Source organism: Ahaetulla prasina, chromosome 4 (assembly GCF_028640845.1).
Source record: "Ahaetulla prasina isolate Xishuangbanna chromosome 4, ASM2864084v1, whole genome shotgun sequence".
In the NCBI taxonomy this organism is placed as follows: domain Eukaryota; kingdom Metazoa; phylum Chordata; class Lepidosauria; order Squamata; family Colubridae; genus Ahaetulla; species Ahaetulla prasina.
In genome coordinates, this window is record NC_080542.1 from 35894572 (window position 1) to 35913482 (window position 18911).

General features: G+C 38.3%; 1 protein-coding gene across 1 annotated transcript in view; it reads left to right on the forward strand.

Annotated features, from left to right (window-relative positions):
- The first annotated feature begins 6219 nt into the window (after positions 1-6219).
- SPOP (speckle type BTB/POZ protein) overlaps positions 6220-18911 on the forward strand; it is a 103774-nt gene continuing 91082 nt past the window's right edge. Inside the window, exon 1 of the mRNA XM_058180270.1 lies at positions 6220-6303. The gene's annotated coding sequence lies outside the window, so the exon portion shown is untranslated. The remainder of the gene's footprint in view (positions 6304-18911) is intronic.

Consider the following 18911-nt stretch of genomic DNA (forward strand, 5'->3'; position numbering starts at 1 on the left):
GGGTATGTCAAAATTATTTTCATTGTTCAGTATAAAAATGGCAGTTGAACTTTCTGTTTGCATAATGACTAATAACTCAATCCAACACACATCTATATAGAAGCAAGTTGCATTGCATTCAATTAAAGTTTCTATTACTATAAACAGATATGGGTAAAGAATTGCTCCTTTGATCACCACTGGACTGAAAGCATTTTTTCTAGTTATGACAATTAGTCCTGTCAAAATCCTATAAACAGAGATAACAAGGTTCTTTGTTGACAATTATTTAGATAAATAGCCTAAGCAAATTGTAGGACTAGGCAGATCTGAAAGCTCTCATAAACTACAAGTGGTGTAGGCTTTAGTACTTGGGATCACCTGGCAATTCCTCAGCACTTTTAGTCAGAATTGCAGTCACTAAAAAGGAAAGGAAAAAAATCCCAATGAAACAATATTTCCATAACACTGTTACGAAAACTGTCTGGATATGGTTGCCAGGAATAAAGCATAATTTGTCTTTATCTTCTTATTCAGATAAATATCAGATTTGTCAGTCTGTCCACATACAGGTCGTCCTCTACTTATGATCACAACTGAGCCCAAAATTTCTGTTGCTAAGTGAAACATTTGTTACGTGAGTTTTGCTCCATTTTATGGCCTTCCTTGCCACAGTTGTTAAGTGAATCATTACAGTTGTAGAGTTAGGAACATGATTGTTAAGTGAATCTGGCTTCTCCCTTGACTTCGATTGTCAGAAAGTTGCTAAAGGCGACGTGAACCTGGGACATTGCAACAGTCATAATATGAGTCACTGCACTTGTTAAATTAGTAAATTGTTAAATGAATCTGGCTTTCCCATTAATTTTGCTTGTCAGGTCGCAAAAGGGTGTCACATGACTCCAGGATACTGAAACTTGTTACAAATGTGAGTCAGTTGCCAAGCATCTGAATTTTGATCAAATGACTATGGGGATGCTGCAATGGTTTTAAGTGTGAGAAATGGTCATAAGTCACTCTTTTAAGTGCCGTTGTAACTTTGAATGATCACTAAACAAACTTTTATAAGTTGAGGACCACCTGTATTTACCTTAGACTTATTCCAAAGTAAATAAGCATAGAATTGCCTCTGTACTTAGGCATATATTAAATTCAAACAATTTAATATTTATTTATTTCTTCAAACAAGGAATAAACAACATACAAATATGGGGTGTTGATTTTTACATTGTGCTTAATGTGAGGTTGTTGTTATATAGGATGTGGAAAGTTCAACTAATGCAAAGTGCTGCTGTCCTGATTTTTGAAATCTTTGCACAGGATGCCAATTTCTTTCCAAATATTATATAGTATACGTGTGTATGTGTGTGTGCATGCACACACATGTGTGTATCACTGTACTCTCGTTTAATAGCTTTCTCCTATCTATGATCTATAGCTGATCTATGTCAGTTATACAAATGATGCAAAAGGTGTAATTTGGTGTATTGTAAAGGTTAAGAAATGGTGAGTTCTAGGTCTCTTTCAGGCATAGAAGGGGTGAATTTGCCCCATCCAATTGAATTTTCTGTTGTTGGCCAATGTCAGCTGGAACTTTCTTTCCAATACTATGTGAGAAGATGCCATCTATAATGGCCTTTAAGATTTTAAACACAGATCCCCATCAGTTGTCATTTAATTATTTTTAAATAATAAACTTTGACAAAAATAATTTAATTCTACTTTGACATGCAGTAATATAATTGATATATTTCACATTTTAATGTATTAAGAATTTAAATAAATATACATAAATAGAGGCTTTCACTATTGCGAAAATTCAGTCAAGCAGTGAATGGCAGCAGATAGATAAAGATACTGTAAACCCAACTCACTGCTGCCTTCTAGGTGTCTGACTAGGTGGCTCAGTCACTGAGCTTGTCAATCAGAAAGGTCGGCATTTCAAATCCCTAGTACAGGTCTCCTGCGTAAGCAGAGGATTGGACTAGATGAACTCCTTCCAACTCTGTTACTGTTAGTAACAGTCCTCTGAATATTTTCAGTCAATATAATAGCCCCATCATAAACCATGATTTGGAAATCCATGGCTTGGATTCAGAGAGCACACTAAATACATTTATTTACATGCTTTGAAAATCCCATTGCAGTCATAAAAGAAAGGCAAGGTGTGTTCTAGTTAAAGAATGTCACTAAGCAACCTTGACAATTACTACTGTACAGGAAAGTCACTGCCAGAGACATTCCCGCTCAAATTCATATATATATCTAAACTTGTATTATTCCTGCATATTAGCCAATTTATTTAGTCATCCATCAATCCAAAAACAGGACATCAAACAAAATAAAAACAGAGAAATTCATTAAAACAAAAACTGCATCTGGTGCCTTCAAACTCAGGCACCCTAAATTTAAGAGACCTATGCAAAGGGACATTTTATACCCAAAAATATATAATTACCAAGTAGTTCAGGCAAAGCATTTATTAAGGGGGGTGGGTGGGTGCCAAGGCTTTTCATAAGGTACAGAAATAAATGATATGTACATTTGGTATATGCAATGTCAGAAAACAAATAACCAAACAGTAGATGCTCACTGCATAAGACTTGAATAGAAAACATGATTCTAGATAACATATAAAAGATGCAAATTATAGGTTACATTACACTTTTCCAGCTGAGTTTTATCTTTCTTAAAACTTGCAAGTATATACAAGGACTTTCAGAAGTTGTTCTCCATCGTTTAATTCTAAAAGGACAAGTTTTTGCGTACCAGCAAAAATGGCCTTGGCTAAAGTGCCCTTATGTTTTGTTGTTTGCCCTGTGCAAGTTTGCATTTTAATACTGTATCCAAGCTGTTTCATAATTAGTTGGATTAATACAAGTATGGCAGAAACAAACTTGTGTATTTGGGCAACTGATCTCCTTTGAAAATAAATTGGGACATTGGAGTGTTCCTGCATTATATTGAAATCAAATGCAATAATGTGATTTACTCACCAATCAGTACTTACAGCGCATGAAAAAGAGGATATGTCATCTCTAAGAAGTAATACAATTCTATTTTATAGGCCAGAATTATCAATCACATGCTGCTTGGGATGAATAGGAATTTTGCTCTCCCCTCCTGTCTCACCCCCACTTGCAGCATAAAAAATATTGTAAAAGTAGCAACATAAGCAAAGGTCCAAGGAAATCATGTTTTTTTTAAAAAGTAGTAAATCCAAAGATTATTTTTGGCAAATTCCAAATATCTGACAATTTCCATCTGTGAGGAATCCAAGGACATTTTTCTTTCACAAGGTCAGTGGGTTGGGTAGCAAAAATCTGGAGTGCATTCTCCAAGATTGGATTGAGAGTCCTGTGATGGAAATTTTAAGCAGTATAAATTCTCACTGCTGGAACTGATCACTCAGGGGAACTGTAGCTCCCATTGCTGTCCACAGCTCTCAGTGCTGCTTCTGTAAGGATAGAAACTGTTTGGCAGTTAATTCATTTCCTCAGCCATAGATGCACTGAACTAGCAGAGAAGTAAACCCCCCCCCTTAGTCTAGAAGCAGCTTCTGGAAATTTCCACAAAGGTTCAGGAATAAGCCAGTCTACCAAGTTCCTTTGGTACTTAATTCACACTTAATTGGTGAGTCAGAAGATGAAGAAAAGTATGTAGGGAAATTGAGCGCCCATTGGGAAACATGCAGAACCGTATCAAGATGCATTTATAGCTTTTATATACATTGAGAGCTTATCCACTGAATTCCTTATGTGTCCAATCATACTTGGCCAATTAAGAAATCTAATCTAATCTAATCTAATCTAATCTAATCTAATCTAATCTAATCTAATCTAATCTAATCTAATCTAATCTATTCCTATTCTATACATTGCAAGTGGCAATCCCAGCATCTGAAAAAACTTCTCATAAGCAATAGCAGAGATAACTTTAAACATAGATGGAAAGAGCATTCAGATCAGCGAAGTGATTGCCTGTCATAAAACAGAGAAGTGCGTCCAATAATGAAACCACCTGGTCTACGTGAGCGATATGGCAGCCTGAGGTCAAGATTCTTCTCAGCTACCATAAGGCATCTGTAGCATGGCAAACACCAAAAACATACATATAGAGTCAGTGAATATATTGACAGTTTTGTCTGTGGCAATACAACAAACATGAATTAAGACAGTAAATTCAACTATTCAGTCTCCCAAGTATGGTAATAAGGGTTCTGTTCAGGAGAGAAACAAAATTTGCTTATAAGAAACAAAAAACAAACAAACACCCAAAACCTAGTTTATGGAAAATCCATAACCAAGTCTTTTGATATTTGAATAGAAAGGACAGCAGTAGCCAAAGCTTTTAGGCAACTCCTTCTCCACAAGAAACACGGTCCAGCTGTAGCAGTGATGCCTTAACATTGATAATGTAACAACAGCAAAACCTCCTCTCTGCCCTACATGGACATAGGAATTTTTCCTCTTCACTTTTCAGCTGGGGAAAGAATATGACTCTATTATACAAGTAGGAGTGTTTATGTGGAATTCAAGCAAACCATTCAACAGGTAGAGACAGGTAAACAAAGACAAATTTATTCTTAAATAAAACAAAGATTGTGATTGTAATAGCATGGTAACACAGTAGTGGCATTTGGATACCAAATCTTCTATTAGCTTTAATAGCATCAAATTAGTCCTGCAATGTTCATCCAATTGTTTCCATTTGGCTTGTCCAAGTTGAGCAATATTTAAGGAAAAAATGTAAATATCTGTGACAAATTTATTCACAAAAAGAAAAATGCTTTAAAACCTTAAAGTCTTTTTCACTCTTAATATTAAGTTCTGCACACTTGAAAATTCTTTCAATCCTTGGTATGAAATGGATCACGAGTTTCATCAGAATGCTGAACAATGATGTTTCTTCAAGTACTCTTAAAAGGTTAATTTTGCTTCTTAATCAGACTATAAGAAAAAGGTCCCGAGATTGTTACAATTGGCATCTGATTGCAAGGACAATGCAAGAAAAATGCATGTTTTTCTGAAGTTTAAAAAGGGGCCTAGACAGCCATTTAAAGTACCATCAGCTTTTAAAATGCTAATAATGAAGGCAATATTTAGGGCAATACACCAAAGTTCAATAAAACTCCAAAGTTACAGATGTTAATATCCAGACACAAATTCCTGGGAGAAGAGCCAGGTCTTCACAGCCTTGCCAAAAGCCAATGGCATAGGAGCTGCCCTCTTTCAGGTTCCATAGGGAAGATAGGATCTCAGAAAAGCACCTGTTCCCAGGTAACACTATGCTTGCTTTCTTCGCCTTCACTTCTCGGTGGCAGCATGATCTTTGACATTCAGTATCTTATTCAATGTTATTAGAAAATAGTTAAAAACGTGTTTATGAATTGTATTTGGAGAGCACCTTATTTGTAACTTAGCGTCATAGCAATGCATCGGGTGTGCTTTTAATAGGCTTACTGAATACGACTTTCTATAATAATGCCGAAACATAATCCCACCTTTGATTATTTTTCTTCGTTCTTGTATCTCCTGTACTATTCCCAATAGTGTGCTGATCATCCTAAAGAGAAGCTTCGACATTATTTCTTTCCCGCCACTTTTGGTGTGACTGACCCCTCTTGCGCCTGCGCAATGGCACCACCTCCCAGTCTCCTCCCCCCGTCTGCCGTTGAATGAACGAGGCGTCGTGGTAACGTCACTAGAGTCCCGGATGTGTCAGGTCAGGGCGTTATGGAGAGACCACAAGGGGACGGCTGCAGCTATTGCGTATCGTTTGCAGGTGAGGTGGAACGGGTGACAGGTATAACTCACCACATCATAGGGACAAAGGGAGTACTATATAACGCTGATAGGCAACTGATTGCAAAATAATGAGCCAAAGGCCCTGACGCAAGAAGAAGGGGCGGGGCGGAAGGCTAAAAACCTCGGTTGAGGGTCGCGCATGCGCCATGGTGTAGTTTCGTCCGTCCGGAGTGTAGCCCATGCGCCTTCATTCAAAGGCTGGCAGAGATTGCGCAGGCGCCTTGCCTGAAGTCGTTGTGGGAGGGAGGGAGGGAGGGAGGCTCAGGTTAATTCCAGGGCACGCATGCGGTGCAAAAAGTTTGTGGCATGCCGCTCCTTTGCGCCTGCGCTGAAGGGAATGAAAGAGGAACAGTCACATCCTGCAGCTTCCTGGCTTTTCTTTCCTTCTCCTCCCACCCCTCTTCTTTTGCGCCTGCGTATAATGTTGCTGCAGGGGCCTTGCGGAATAATGATCCTGGTGCAGCTGCGTAAGGGGGAAAGGATTGCAAGACGGAGAGATGCTGCCAAATAGTGAGCTGTGAGTGCTGTTGCTGCTTTTCAAAGGGGAAAACAAGTAGAAGGGACCAAGAATGCTAATGGATTGGGGAGAGGTGTTATCTTATTCTGTTTCTGTAATGATCCCTACCCACTATACTGTCCGGGTCATTGGTTTACTCCTATTTATCTTGATAAAGAACAAAGTGGCAGAAGTTATTTACTGAGGCCAACAGGTAAGAGTCTTCATCCTGATCCCCTTTCCTGGAAGGCAAAGAATTAGGTTGAATAATTGGTGAAAGGTGAAATGATGCTAAAGCTCATCAGTCTAGTATGATAATTGGGACTAAAGGAGGTAGCTTTATATTCTAATGAAGTTTGGTGAGAATCGAACCTGGGCAGGCCACAGGCAAGAAACTTGCTGTTTTCTCATCAGTAAAATAATAAGTTTAATAAGTTTTGCACATTTTATAAGCTTAAAGCAGCTTTATCCCAGAGTTAATGATGCTGAAAGGAATAGAAATCGGATGTGATCTGTACAAGATGATTCTTTAAATATTTCTACTATACTGCTTTTCCTGTTCACAGGATGTATATAGTTCCTTTAAATTTGCACTTGAAAACCTTTATTATAAAGCAGCTTAAAAATCTAAACACCTGTCCATATTCAGTGCCTTGGCTTTTCAGTCAGAGATGCGATAAATATTAAATAAACTTTTTGGAATGCTCAATGGAATTTGCAATATTAATGATTTTGCAGGAAAAATAAACAACTGACAGGGACAATAGCTATTTGATGATGTACATAGTTATTATTCAGAAATTATCTTAGATAACAGGTAAGTAGGTTTCTAGATTAAGAGATGTGGTTTCTGTGATGTGCCTTTGGAAGAGAACTAGCAGCTGTAGTTAACTTGACAATACTACAAAGTTGTCAAAAATCTTCAAAGTTTTCCTTACAACAATCTTGTGCTCTGCAGACTTTGAAATCATGGGGATCTTGTTTTGAAATTGCCAGTAGTAATGGCAGATAGGCTCTTTAAACATAGATGCTGTCCATCATCTTGTTTGATGTTTTTGCTCCCCTTATTTTTTATTAGCATAGTTGTAACTTATCAAGCAAAATGTTTCAGCATTGCTGGAATCAGAGTCCAATAAATCAAAAATATAGATTTGAATTAAAGGGACTCTGATTACAAGAGACTATAACCATTACAGTATTGGATTAGGATATAGGTTCAAATCCATTCTTAGCAATAGAAACTCATGTGACCAGTTAGTGTCTGTATCATGTGACACATTGAGTCACAAACTTATCAACTGAGCATGTTATATGAACCCAGCCTCTGTGGATAGTTTATGGCACAGTAATACCATACAAATTGAAAACATTAGGCTATGTATTTAAGCCTGACATAGATAACAGTGAGTTAGTGTATCATGCAAATATTATCTGTTGTGCAGAAAGCTCAGAGAGGATGCTACATATACTGCTTTTGGCACCTGAAGAATAAATAGGATATCAGTCTAACAAATGAGTGCATAAACTGTCAATGCTTGATTAGCATTTAAAGTGATTAAATGTTTAAAAGTAAAGTGACTTGATTTAAAGCACTGATCAAGTTTATGGACAATAGGAAGCTATACAGGGTTGGTAAAATCCAAAAGTGATTTGAAAAGTTCCAGAAGAATACCTTTAAGCACGGTAAATGGTCAACCAGTTTTAATTTAAGAAGTGCAAAATGATGCATATTAAAACAAAAGCTACTCTTAATTTTGCATTTACACAGCTAGGACCTGAGTCTCAGTTGTCAAGGGAAAGATCTTGGGGTCCATAGTAAATAGCTCAGTGAAGATATCAGTGGGCAGCAGTGATGAAAAAAGCAAATGCTATAGTAGAATTCATTTTGAAAGGAATTTAAGGTACAAATATAAACTCCAAAAAAAGTACAAAAGGACACACAAAAATAAGACTAATCAGGGCAAGATTCTTCATGTGAGAAAAGGCTAGAATATTTCAGATTGGCCCAAGGGTAGGGTTAAGATTGAGATGTAAGATATGGAAAAATGGACAGGAAAAGTTTTTCCCTTTTAAAATATGATATCATCTGATGATGCTGATTTAGATGTTTTAAACAGGCAAGAACCCCTTTACAGAACAAGTAATTAATCTCTAGGATTCATTACTATTAGACTGGTGATGGCCACTCTTTTGTATAGCTTTAAAAGAGGACTGAATTCATGAAGAACGAGTCTTCTCAAGTGATACAAGTTAAAGGTTCACTTTAAATTCTGGTTATGCACATGCTTCCCAATACTAGTGGAAGGGGAACAACACAGGAAAAAGAAAATGTCTTGGTTGCCTGTTTGCAATAATTTATAGCCATATGGTTGGGGACTCTGAGAAATCTGGCTTCGACCTGTTTCAACAGGGCTATTTTCCTGCAAGTGCTTTTTTAAAAATCAATACATGTGGTCCTCTTCTTACAACCTTTTGCTTAATGACCCAAGTTACAAAGGAATAAAATGATTTATGACATGATTATTTTTCATCCTTGTGACCTTTGCAGCATCCCCATGGTCATGTGATTAAAGTTTGGATGCTCAGCAGCTAGCTCATATTTACAGAAGTTGCAGTGTCCAGGGGTCAGGTGATCATCTTCTGCTACCTTCTGACAACCAAGGTCAATGGGAAAACCAGAGTCACTAAATAACCATGTTACAACTGCAGTTGTATATTGATATACAGTTGTATATTGATATACTGACCATCAATTGTGTTGTAAATGTTGTACCTTGATGAATGTCTTTTCCTTTATGTACACTGAGAGCATATGCACCAAGACAAATTCCTTGTGTGTCCAATCACACTTGGCCAATAAAAAATTCTATTCTGTTCTGTTCTGTTCTGTTCTGTTCTGTTCTATTCACTAACAAATGTGGCAAGAAAGGCCATAAAATGGCCCAAAACTTACTCAACAACTGAGTGTCTCAATTAAAAACAGAAATTTTGGGCTCAGTTGTGGCTGTAAATCGAAGAATACCCATAGAGTGTTGATTCATTAATTATGACAAGAGTTGAATGCTCAGTCCTGATGTTGTAGGTTGAGAGTGACTGGCCCAGAGTCACCCAACTGACTTTCATGATTAAGTTGGTACTAGAACTCACAGTTTTCTGGTTTCTAGTGTGGTGTCTTAACCACTAGAGCAAACTGGTTCTCTTTTACGTCCTTCTCTCTCCTTCATAAATATTGCTAGAAGTATGCCTATTAGTTATCCATGGTAACTTGCTTCAGCAACTGTGTTCCCTGACTAGTATATTTTGAGGCTTGATCTTGAATGTACTTCTGGGGCAAGCTCTAGAGCAGGGGTGTCAAACTCAAGGCCCGGGGGCCAGATCCAGCCCACTGGGTGCTTAGATCTGGCCTGTGGGGCCACCATGGAAACAGCAAAGGACTGGCCTGCGGTGCCTCTGTCAGTGAAAATGGAGCTCGGGAGGGCTGTACATGGCTCTCCCAAGCTCCATTTTCGCTTGCAAAGGGTTGCAGGAGGCCGTCATAATTGAAAACAGCTTGCGAGGGCCGTGGGCGGTGCTCCTGATCTCCGTTTTTGCTAACAGATGGTTGCAGGAGGCCGTAGCAGCTAAAAATGGATCTTAGGAGCCCGTTTTCGCTGGCAGAGTGCTCGGGTCACCACAAGTGACGTCAAGCTGGCTACGCCCTCCCTGGCCACGCCCTCCCCCCGAGGTCAAAACACAACCCTGATGCGGCCCTCAATGAAATTGAGTTTGACACCCCTGCTCTAGAGCTTGCCCCAGAAGTACATTCAAGATCAAGCCTCAAAATACACTAGTCAGGGAACACAGTTGCTGAAGCAAGTTACCATGGATAACTAATAGGCATACTTCTAGCATACTTCTAGCAATATTCAGGTGAATGTGAGTTTATGAGCAATTTATTACAACTGTTAAGGAAGGTAATAATTCAATTTTTGGAGGAAAGCACTCAATTCACCCTATTTATATATCAATAATGAATAGAGGAAAAGAGTTAGAGGGCAAAATATTTCAAGAACTGGAATGATATGAAACATTCTATAATGCTATAAGCAATTTTAAGTGTGATGAGGAGACTTCTGAATAGGTTAAAGGTAATATAACAGTGCTGCAAAACTGGATAACAACTGGAAGGCATCAAAGAACAGAAAATTTTTACGTTTCTTTGCAGTCAACAAATTATCTGTGTTTTTGAGTTCAAATTTGTTAGTCTTAAAATAGATTATCCAGTGAAGGTAGTGACAGTAGTAAGGTTTGTTTGGAAGTGATAAGACTTTAAAAGTACATTTTTAAAATAGTACTCAGTGGTAAATTATAATAGGTATGAATTATTTCAAAATGATTCATCAGGAAACCTTTTTAAATTGCTCTTTTTTGCTTATTAGTAGTATATATATGCACTAATATACTAGTAATTTTTGAAAAGTTAATTTTCAAGACAGCCGTAGAAATCCAAAATAATGGCCACTTTGAAATGGCATATTGCAGGAGTGTCAAACTCAATTTCATTGACGGCCACATCAGGGCTTTAGTTGACCTTGGGTGGGTATGACTGATTGGGTGAGTGTGGCCAACTGGATGGGCGTGGCCAACTGGGTGGACGTGGGCGGCTTGACGCCACTCCCCAAACTGCTGGCTTGTTTCCTCCTTGCATTGGGTAGAGCAGGCCAAAGCTACTCTGATCTGATATGTTCCTCTTTCCACTGGGTAGACCAGGCCAAAGCTATGCTGGCTTGATCTTTCCTTTGGTGCTGAGTAGACTGGGCTGAAGTTACGCTGGCCTGATCTTTCCTCCTCACATTGGGTAAACCAGGACAGCCCTGCGGGCCAGATCCAACCACATTGTGGGCCACATCCGGCCTGTGGGCCTTCAATTTGACACCTCTGGTATGTTGCATGCTGCATGGAGAGATAATGAGACAGAGATGCTTGATTTTATTGAGGGGTTGTGTTTGACCTGGGGGGGCGTGGCCAGAGTGGGCATGGCCTGATTGACGTCACTCAAGTTGGGTGTGCCTGTGGTGGCCCGAACACTCTGCCAGCAAAAACAGGCCCCCAACCTCCCTTTTCAGCTGGGATGGCCTCCTGCAACTCTCTGCCTGTAAAAACAGAGCTTGGAAGGATCACACACGGGCCCCCTGAGCTCCATATTTTCCGGCAGAGGCACCACGGGCCAGTCCTTTGCTGTTTCCAGGGTGGCCCTGCAGGCCAGATCTAAGCACACTGCAGGCCAAATCTGGCCCACGGGCCTTGAGTTTGACACTCCTGTTCTAAAACAGTTGGTTATGAAATAATAGACTGAAACTGCATAATGCAGTTAATTTGAGTTGTGGAATAACTGATTTAAAATATCTGGATATCCCTTTGGAACTTCAGAGAAAGATAGGTGAAATAGATTCAGGACTGGTTTATTCTCAAATATTATTAAATAATACTTTTGGATTTGCATATAGCTTACACAAATCAATGTTCCTTTTTAAATACTGTCTGAAAAATTTATTTATTTATTTATTTATTTATTTCGATTTTTATACCGCCCTTCTCCCGAAGGACTCAGGGCGGTGTACAGCCAAGTAAAAATTCAATATATAAACATTAAAAGAAATTAAAAAACATATTATAATGTGGCCAAAATTTTAAAACAATTTAAAATCTTAAAATATAAATAACCCCAGTAAAATTTCAATCCAGTCCCGCTTGAATAAATAGGTGCGTTTTCAGCTCACGGCGAAAAGTCCGAAGATCAGGCACTTGCCGTAAAGCAGGGAGAAGTTCATTCCAAAGCGTAGGAGCTCCAACAGAGAAGGCCCTTCCCCTGGGGGCCGCCAACCAACATTGCTTGGCGGACGGCACCCTGAGAAGGCCCTCTCTGTGTGAGCGTACGGGTCGGTGGGAGGCAAAAGGTAACAGCAGGCGGTCCCGTAAGTACCCGGGCCCAATTAAACCAAAGGCCCAACAAATGCATTTTTTGGGCTAAGTCTTACGTTTTAGATAAAAAATGGAATTTTACACTGTTATCCCATTTAAAATATGACTGGCATATTCCATAAAATTGGCCAGGAGGTTGATTGGCTAGATAGTCCTCAACTTGGGACTGGTCATTTAGTGACTGTTCAAAGTTAGAAGGACCGCCAACAGTCTATATAATGATCCAGTTCTGAAGTTCTGACTGCCAGGAACATTATGGTCGTGTTACTGCATTTTGGGCCCTCGGCAACTGGCCCACATTTATGGCTGTTTGCAATGTCCCACAGTTGCTGCAGTTGTGATTGCAATTTATGATGTCTTTGCCAAAAACTGGTGTTACTTCGGTTTCTGGCAAACAACATCTTGTAGCAAACAATGACTGGGGCATTTGCTTAACAACCATTATGTTTTCTTAAACACCACAAAAGTCATAAAATCCAGTTGATCATGCTTTGCAACTGTCATGACTACCATCATAATTGCCAGACTCAATTATGGTCATTAGTTGTGGCCTACCTGTACTAAGCTAGAATCTTTCCTTGAACTTGATAGTTCTGAATATAGTAAGAGAGATTCAAACATTGAATTGGTCCTGTAGACTAAAGCAGTAAATATTTTAGCAAATTTTCATCTTCATCTTTGATGGCTAATTGATCAGAGAGTATAAGACAACTTAATTGTTTAATCAAAGAAGTATTGAATAATGCAAACTGAATACTTAAGTATTTTATCAACTTTTTAATTTTCTTCTGGAATAATCTATTTATGTTTTCCGAAGAAACCAGAGTGAGAGCTAAAAAGACTATTTATCCATATAAACGGATAAATCTTTTTTTATATTGTTCTGTTTAGGAAATTGTTTTTGTTTAGCATTCTCAAAGAAAATCAAACTTTACGTTTAAAGATTTGTATATCCATGTGCAAGTTATTCCAGACAAGAAAATAAAAAAATGTCAATTTCATTAATATATTTATTTAATTTTATCCCACCTTTATTATTTTTATAAATAACTCAAGGCAGCAAACATACCAAATACTCCTCTTATTTTATCCACAATAGTAGACCTGGGGGATGAGTTGGACTGAGAGAGAATAACTGGCCCAAGGTCTCTCAGTTCTCATGACTAAATTGGACTAGAGCTCACAGTCTCCTGGTTTCTATATTTTATGCATAAGATAATCTAGCACAAAAATGTATGTATATATTGCTGTGAATTTTGTCTACATAATATAAACTTAAATTAGACAACTTAGGCTGTTCTGAAAGGAATTACAGAATTCCTACCTAATCATTATTTTTCTCACTAAAACAGGCTTATGAGGATGGTTGGACTGAGAGTTGGTGATTGGTCCAAAGTCATCCAGTGAGCTGCTGGGTCTAGAAGTTGGCCTCCCCAGTGTTAGGATAGTGTTTTAACTTTATTTGTCCTGTGCTGCTGGTTCTCAGAAGCTTTTATCAGTTTTTGTTGCTTATCAACCTGAGGGAATATTTGTTGCTGTTTAACTCTCAATTTGCTTGATTAAAATTGCTCTAATAAAAATATAAGATCTAAAAAAAAGATCAAATAGATTCCCATCCAGAATTCACTTAGCACAACAAGGCAAATTCTTTGATATTCTTTTTTTTTTAAAGAGAAAAATACAAAACAAATAAAAAGATTGTTAATTTGATTTATGCTTATTTCAGAAAAGCTCAAAAAGTATTTACTACATATATTTTTCAATTTTTAATTGCCTCCTGTGTTACATTTAGAAGTGTATATAGTTCTAATCATAGGGAAAATATGCATATCCATTCCTCAAAAATATTGACAGTATTTTAACCAATCTTGGGAAAATGCTACAATGACTACTTTTTTGTTTATCTGATTTGCATTTCCAAAATCGAGGCTTTAGGAAGGAAAGATTTCGGCACAGTGCTATAATTTGAAATGTATTTTATGTTGTAAAAGGTAAACTAAAGCCAAATCATACATCTACTTGTAAAGAATATATTCTAAATATTCTAAACTCATATTTTAAGTCAGCCCTCCATAGTTCTATTTGCATTATGCTGTAAAATGGGAAGTGATAAAGCCCATTTATTTTCTCCTTAATTAAAATATCTTTTCTGCTATGCTTTCATGCAGTCAAAGTAGTTAGTTCCTCCATAGGGACTAGTTAATCAAACAGACAGAACAAACATTGGTTGAGATTAATTTAGACAATTGTGAGGGCTCTCTAACAGGTATTAGCGTTTCAAATAAAATCAATTCAGAAAATAAAATAGCCTTCTGGTTGGTTTTCCCCCCCATTACCTTTAACCAATAAATTTAGCTCATCTGTGCTAGAATTGCATGCTACCTACCTTAATCATAATTATCAGTTTCTTCAACGTTCTTAAGTAATAGCCAATTTGGTTTAATGCACGGGTCACCAATCTTTCGGACCTCAGGGACCACTAAATTCATAATTTTAAATGCCACAGACCACTAATATGAATTTTTAAAAAGATAAATAGTATTTAGTGCAATATAAAAATGCAAATAATTTTTCTGCGGACCATCAAAATTTTCTCAGGGACCACCAGTGGTCCGCGGACCACTGGTTGGTGACCACTGTTCTAGTGTTTAAGGCACAAAGCTAGGAAGCAGGAGACTATGAATCCTAGTCCAGCCTTAGCCATGAAAGCCAGATGGGTGACTTTGGGCCAGTCACATTCTCTCAGTCCAACACATCTCACAGGGTTGTTGGGAGGAATATAGGAGAAAGGTGTATTACCGCCTTGAGTTAGGCGTATAACCACCTTAAATTAGTTGTAAAAATAGTGAAGGTGGATACAAATTAAATAAATAAATATGCCTCATAGCAATAGCATTTAGACTTATATACCACTTCACAGTGCTTTACAGCCCTCTAAGCGGTTTACAGAGTTAGCATATTGCCCCCAACAATCGAGGACCTCATTTTAACGACCTTGGAAGGATGGTTCAACCTAGAGCTGGTGAGAATTGAACTGCCAAATTGCTGGCAGCTGGCAGTCAGCAGAAGTAGCCTGAAGTACTGCATTCTAACCACCGCGCCACCACGGCTCATGCCAGTATTTTAAAACCATCCTTGTTTCTCTGCTTTGTCTACAGTATTCTATCTTTCCCCTACCCTACTGCATTAAATTGCATGCTTTACCAAGCCTTACTGAAGAAACTAGAATTGGTTGGGGGATTCACAAAATATGTAGTTTATACAGCATCTAAACCAAAACCGGTCGAATTAGATTATGGCTTAATGTGAAGGTTCTAAAATTATGTGGATTAGGAATTCTCAAATTGGTAAGTGAATCTGTGTAATGATTCATTTGTATTAAATAAATATACCACTATTTGTTATTGAGTTTTAATTTTTAGCAGATGAAATAATGATAAAATCTCACAAGTGTGAGATAAACAATAAAATATAAAACGTATTTTTAATGGGAAAGATAAACTTACTGATTTTGCATAATTCAAGGAATCTGGCTTTTATTTTTAGATAGCATCCTTTACCACATTTATTTTGGACTGATGTTTGTTAAATCTAACTTTAAGACTTTAATTTGTCCATACAGAACTAGAGCTAATTTAGATAGCAACTCAGCTTTGTGTGTGCAAGCCATGAGGCTTGTTCAAGCAAAGCCAGAGAGAGCTGTCAGGCTTCTTGCCTAGGGAAAAGCAAATCCAGAAAGCTCAAGGGAAGTCCAGACCTCTTATGTCTAGGATAATAATTCCCAAACAACCTCAATAAGTTGCTCTGTTAAAAAGATTTGTTGGCATTGACAATAGTCAAATCAATCTGCAAGCAAGTGCAGGAATGTGGAATACTTCTGTGCACCTTTTGGCAAAACATAGTTGCTGCTGAGATTGAAGACTGAAGGACAACTCAATAATCCCTTCAATAGGATAGGCCAGTCTGCCACCAAAGATCCTTCCCAAAGGCCCAGAATGGATCACTTCATATCAATTTTTTTTATCTGTTTGGTGGACTAGATTTTAGGAAACCTGTCTTTCCTTTCTCTTTCATAAGACTAAAGGAATGACAGTAAGGTTTACTTTTTCCTTTACTGATAATGCATTGTGCCAGTTGATAGCAAACAGCTAATTAACTTGATGTTTCTGTAAGTGCTTGCCGCAGCAACTTCCAATAGGAAAAAAAAGCATAAATTGGCACTAAAGCACTATCTTTGACCTGCAACCAACAAGGGCCTTCTCTGACTATGACCAGCATTGACTGGCTGGCATATTTTGCCTGATTATGAGGCCGAATAGTCCCAAATAGTTGGATCTTGGTATGAATAAGAATTAGGGCTGCCAGATCTGAGCTTCAAAAAAGCTATCAAACAGATTTATTTATCCATTAGTCTTATATTCCAACTTTTATTCAGAAGCTCAAGGTGGTGTGCATAATGTTATCTTCTCATATTGTTTTCCTACACAACAATCCTGTGAGACAGGCTAAGCTTAGAGTACCAAAGTCATCCAGCGAGTTTCTGTGGTTAAGGTCAGAATGAAACCTGGTTCTCCTTGTTCCTAGCCCAATATCATAGCTATCATTTAGTGTTTATCACCAACATTTTAAAAATGCTACTTTAGCTCTAGTTAGAATAGTGTTGCATCTTATTGTGATCTGGATGTCTAGTTGTGTGTTTTATGTGTGTATGTGCAAAAAAAAGGAGCAAAATTCTAGATAACAAGGTGAAATAAAGCAGGTGATTGCATTATTTGGATTCTGTCTCCTTTCTTCCCTCCCCCCCCATCATTTTGGACCTACATTTGGATTATATATCTCATTTGACGCTGGAAAAATATAGGTATGTGGAGGATGAGGAACAATTATATTGTGGAGACATTTGATCTGAAATTGAAGGATGCACCTCAGTGCGCTGGGAAGTAAATAAACATGGGGCATTTCAAGTGATAAATATTCCTAGAAATCAGACTGGGGTTGAACACTCATTTTTCAGCCTAAACAGAGGAAATCAATCAAATATAGTGACAGTCTATTGTTTGCCACTGGGCCATCGTTGTGCTCTCTTCCCATCTCTCCCTCAAAACTACTGCTAATGCTTCTGCTTTGGATGCAGCTTCCTTTTAACTCAGTTGCTAAGCATTGGGATCACGGCTCTTTTTCTTTTTTTTTGTACCTCCATATCTCCACATAACTGCTAATGAAATAAGCAAAGGGAATCTGACAAAAGGGAGCTTGTTATTCTCCTGCTTGGGGGGAACGGCAGTCAGGCATGGGTAGACTCTGTTTGTCAGCCAATAAGACCGAGTCTGCTGATCTTAAAGTCCCGCCTCTTTCTGCTTGTACTCCAGTTTATCGACTCGGTCTGGCTTGGACAGACATGTCTTCTCTGCCTTCTGCCTTTTGCTATTTTTTCTCAAGGATTTTGCTCTCCTTTTCCTTGAGAGGAATTTCAGTGAGAGAAAGGTTTTTTACCTTTTCTCCTCTGAGAGCTGCTTTGCGGCTGTGGACTGCTGGCTGGCAGATCCTTCAGGCAGCACTCATGAACTTGCTCAGGAAAAAATTGTTCATAAAACAAGGATGTGTAAAGGGGGAATTAGCCAGACTTCCTAAAATAAAATTTTGTTTTGCAGTGACATTTTCATAGAAATAGACACTTGTCCCACAGCCTGAGTACTAGATTTACAGTAGGAAGGTGCTATATTATAGGGGTCTCCAATGTTGGCAGCTTTAACTTCAACTCCCAGAATTTCCCAGCCAGCTTTGCGGGCTGGGGCATTCTGAGATTTGAAGTCTTAAAGTTGCCAACGTTGGAGACCCCTGCTATATTAAGTTCGAGAAAAGATGAACTGGCTGTTCTGGATCAAAAAACTTGAGAAATTAGTTAATGTACTAGAGTCTTGCAAAAATTCTTGAAAATAATGTACCAGTATATATATTGTATATGTAAAAGATGGAAATGTGGAGAATAACAGATTGGGGATAACCTATTCATATTGATTCTTTCTGCTTGTCCGTATTGTGAAGGCAGAGAGATGAGAGCTTGATCAACCTTTGACCCTCCTTTCTGATTCAGTCAGCTTGTTAGGAGTTGGCTACTAGGGCCATGGTTAAATGAGGTGCCTTTTTAAGTGCGTGATGTGCTCCTGCCAGCCGAAAGGAAATAGTTACAGCATATTTATTTTAAAAATTCTCCTTGACCCAGATTTTCTAGTTATGTTGTGACCCAGACCCAAGTAGGTAGTAGGAAACTCAGTCCGTGAAAAAACAAACAAACTTTATTAGAACAGCTGAGAATTACTTCATTCCCAGCGTTGTTCAACTCAAATTAAAACAAATGCCTCCCAACACAAATTCCTCAGTCTTATCGCAAACCTTGGTCCAATTAGGCAAACTGCCAAAGGCCTTTCTTGGCAAATGTTCAGAAGTCACAAAAATAAATGCAAGACATAGACAAAGCAGAAAACGAAGCTACCAATGTTGTTTTCTGACAAAGCCCAAACGCCGTTACTGGTCTGTTTTAAGCCTTATGGGAAGGGCCAATAATCCCTTGGCCCTACTCCTGAGTTGTCCTTTTTGCTTGCGCTGCCCTTGCCTTCAGGCAGCTCTTCTCGTGTGTACATTAGGAGCAGGCTCCTCTGCCTCACTAC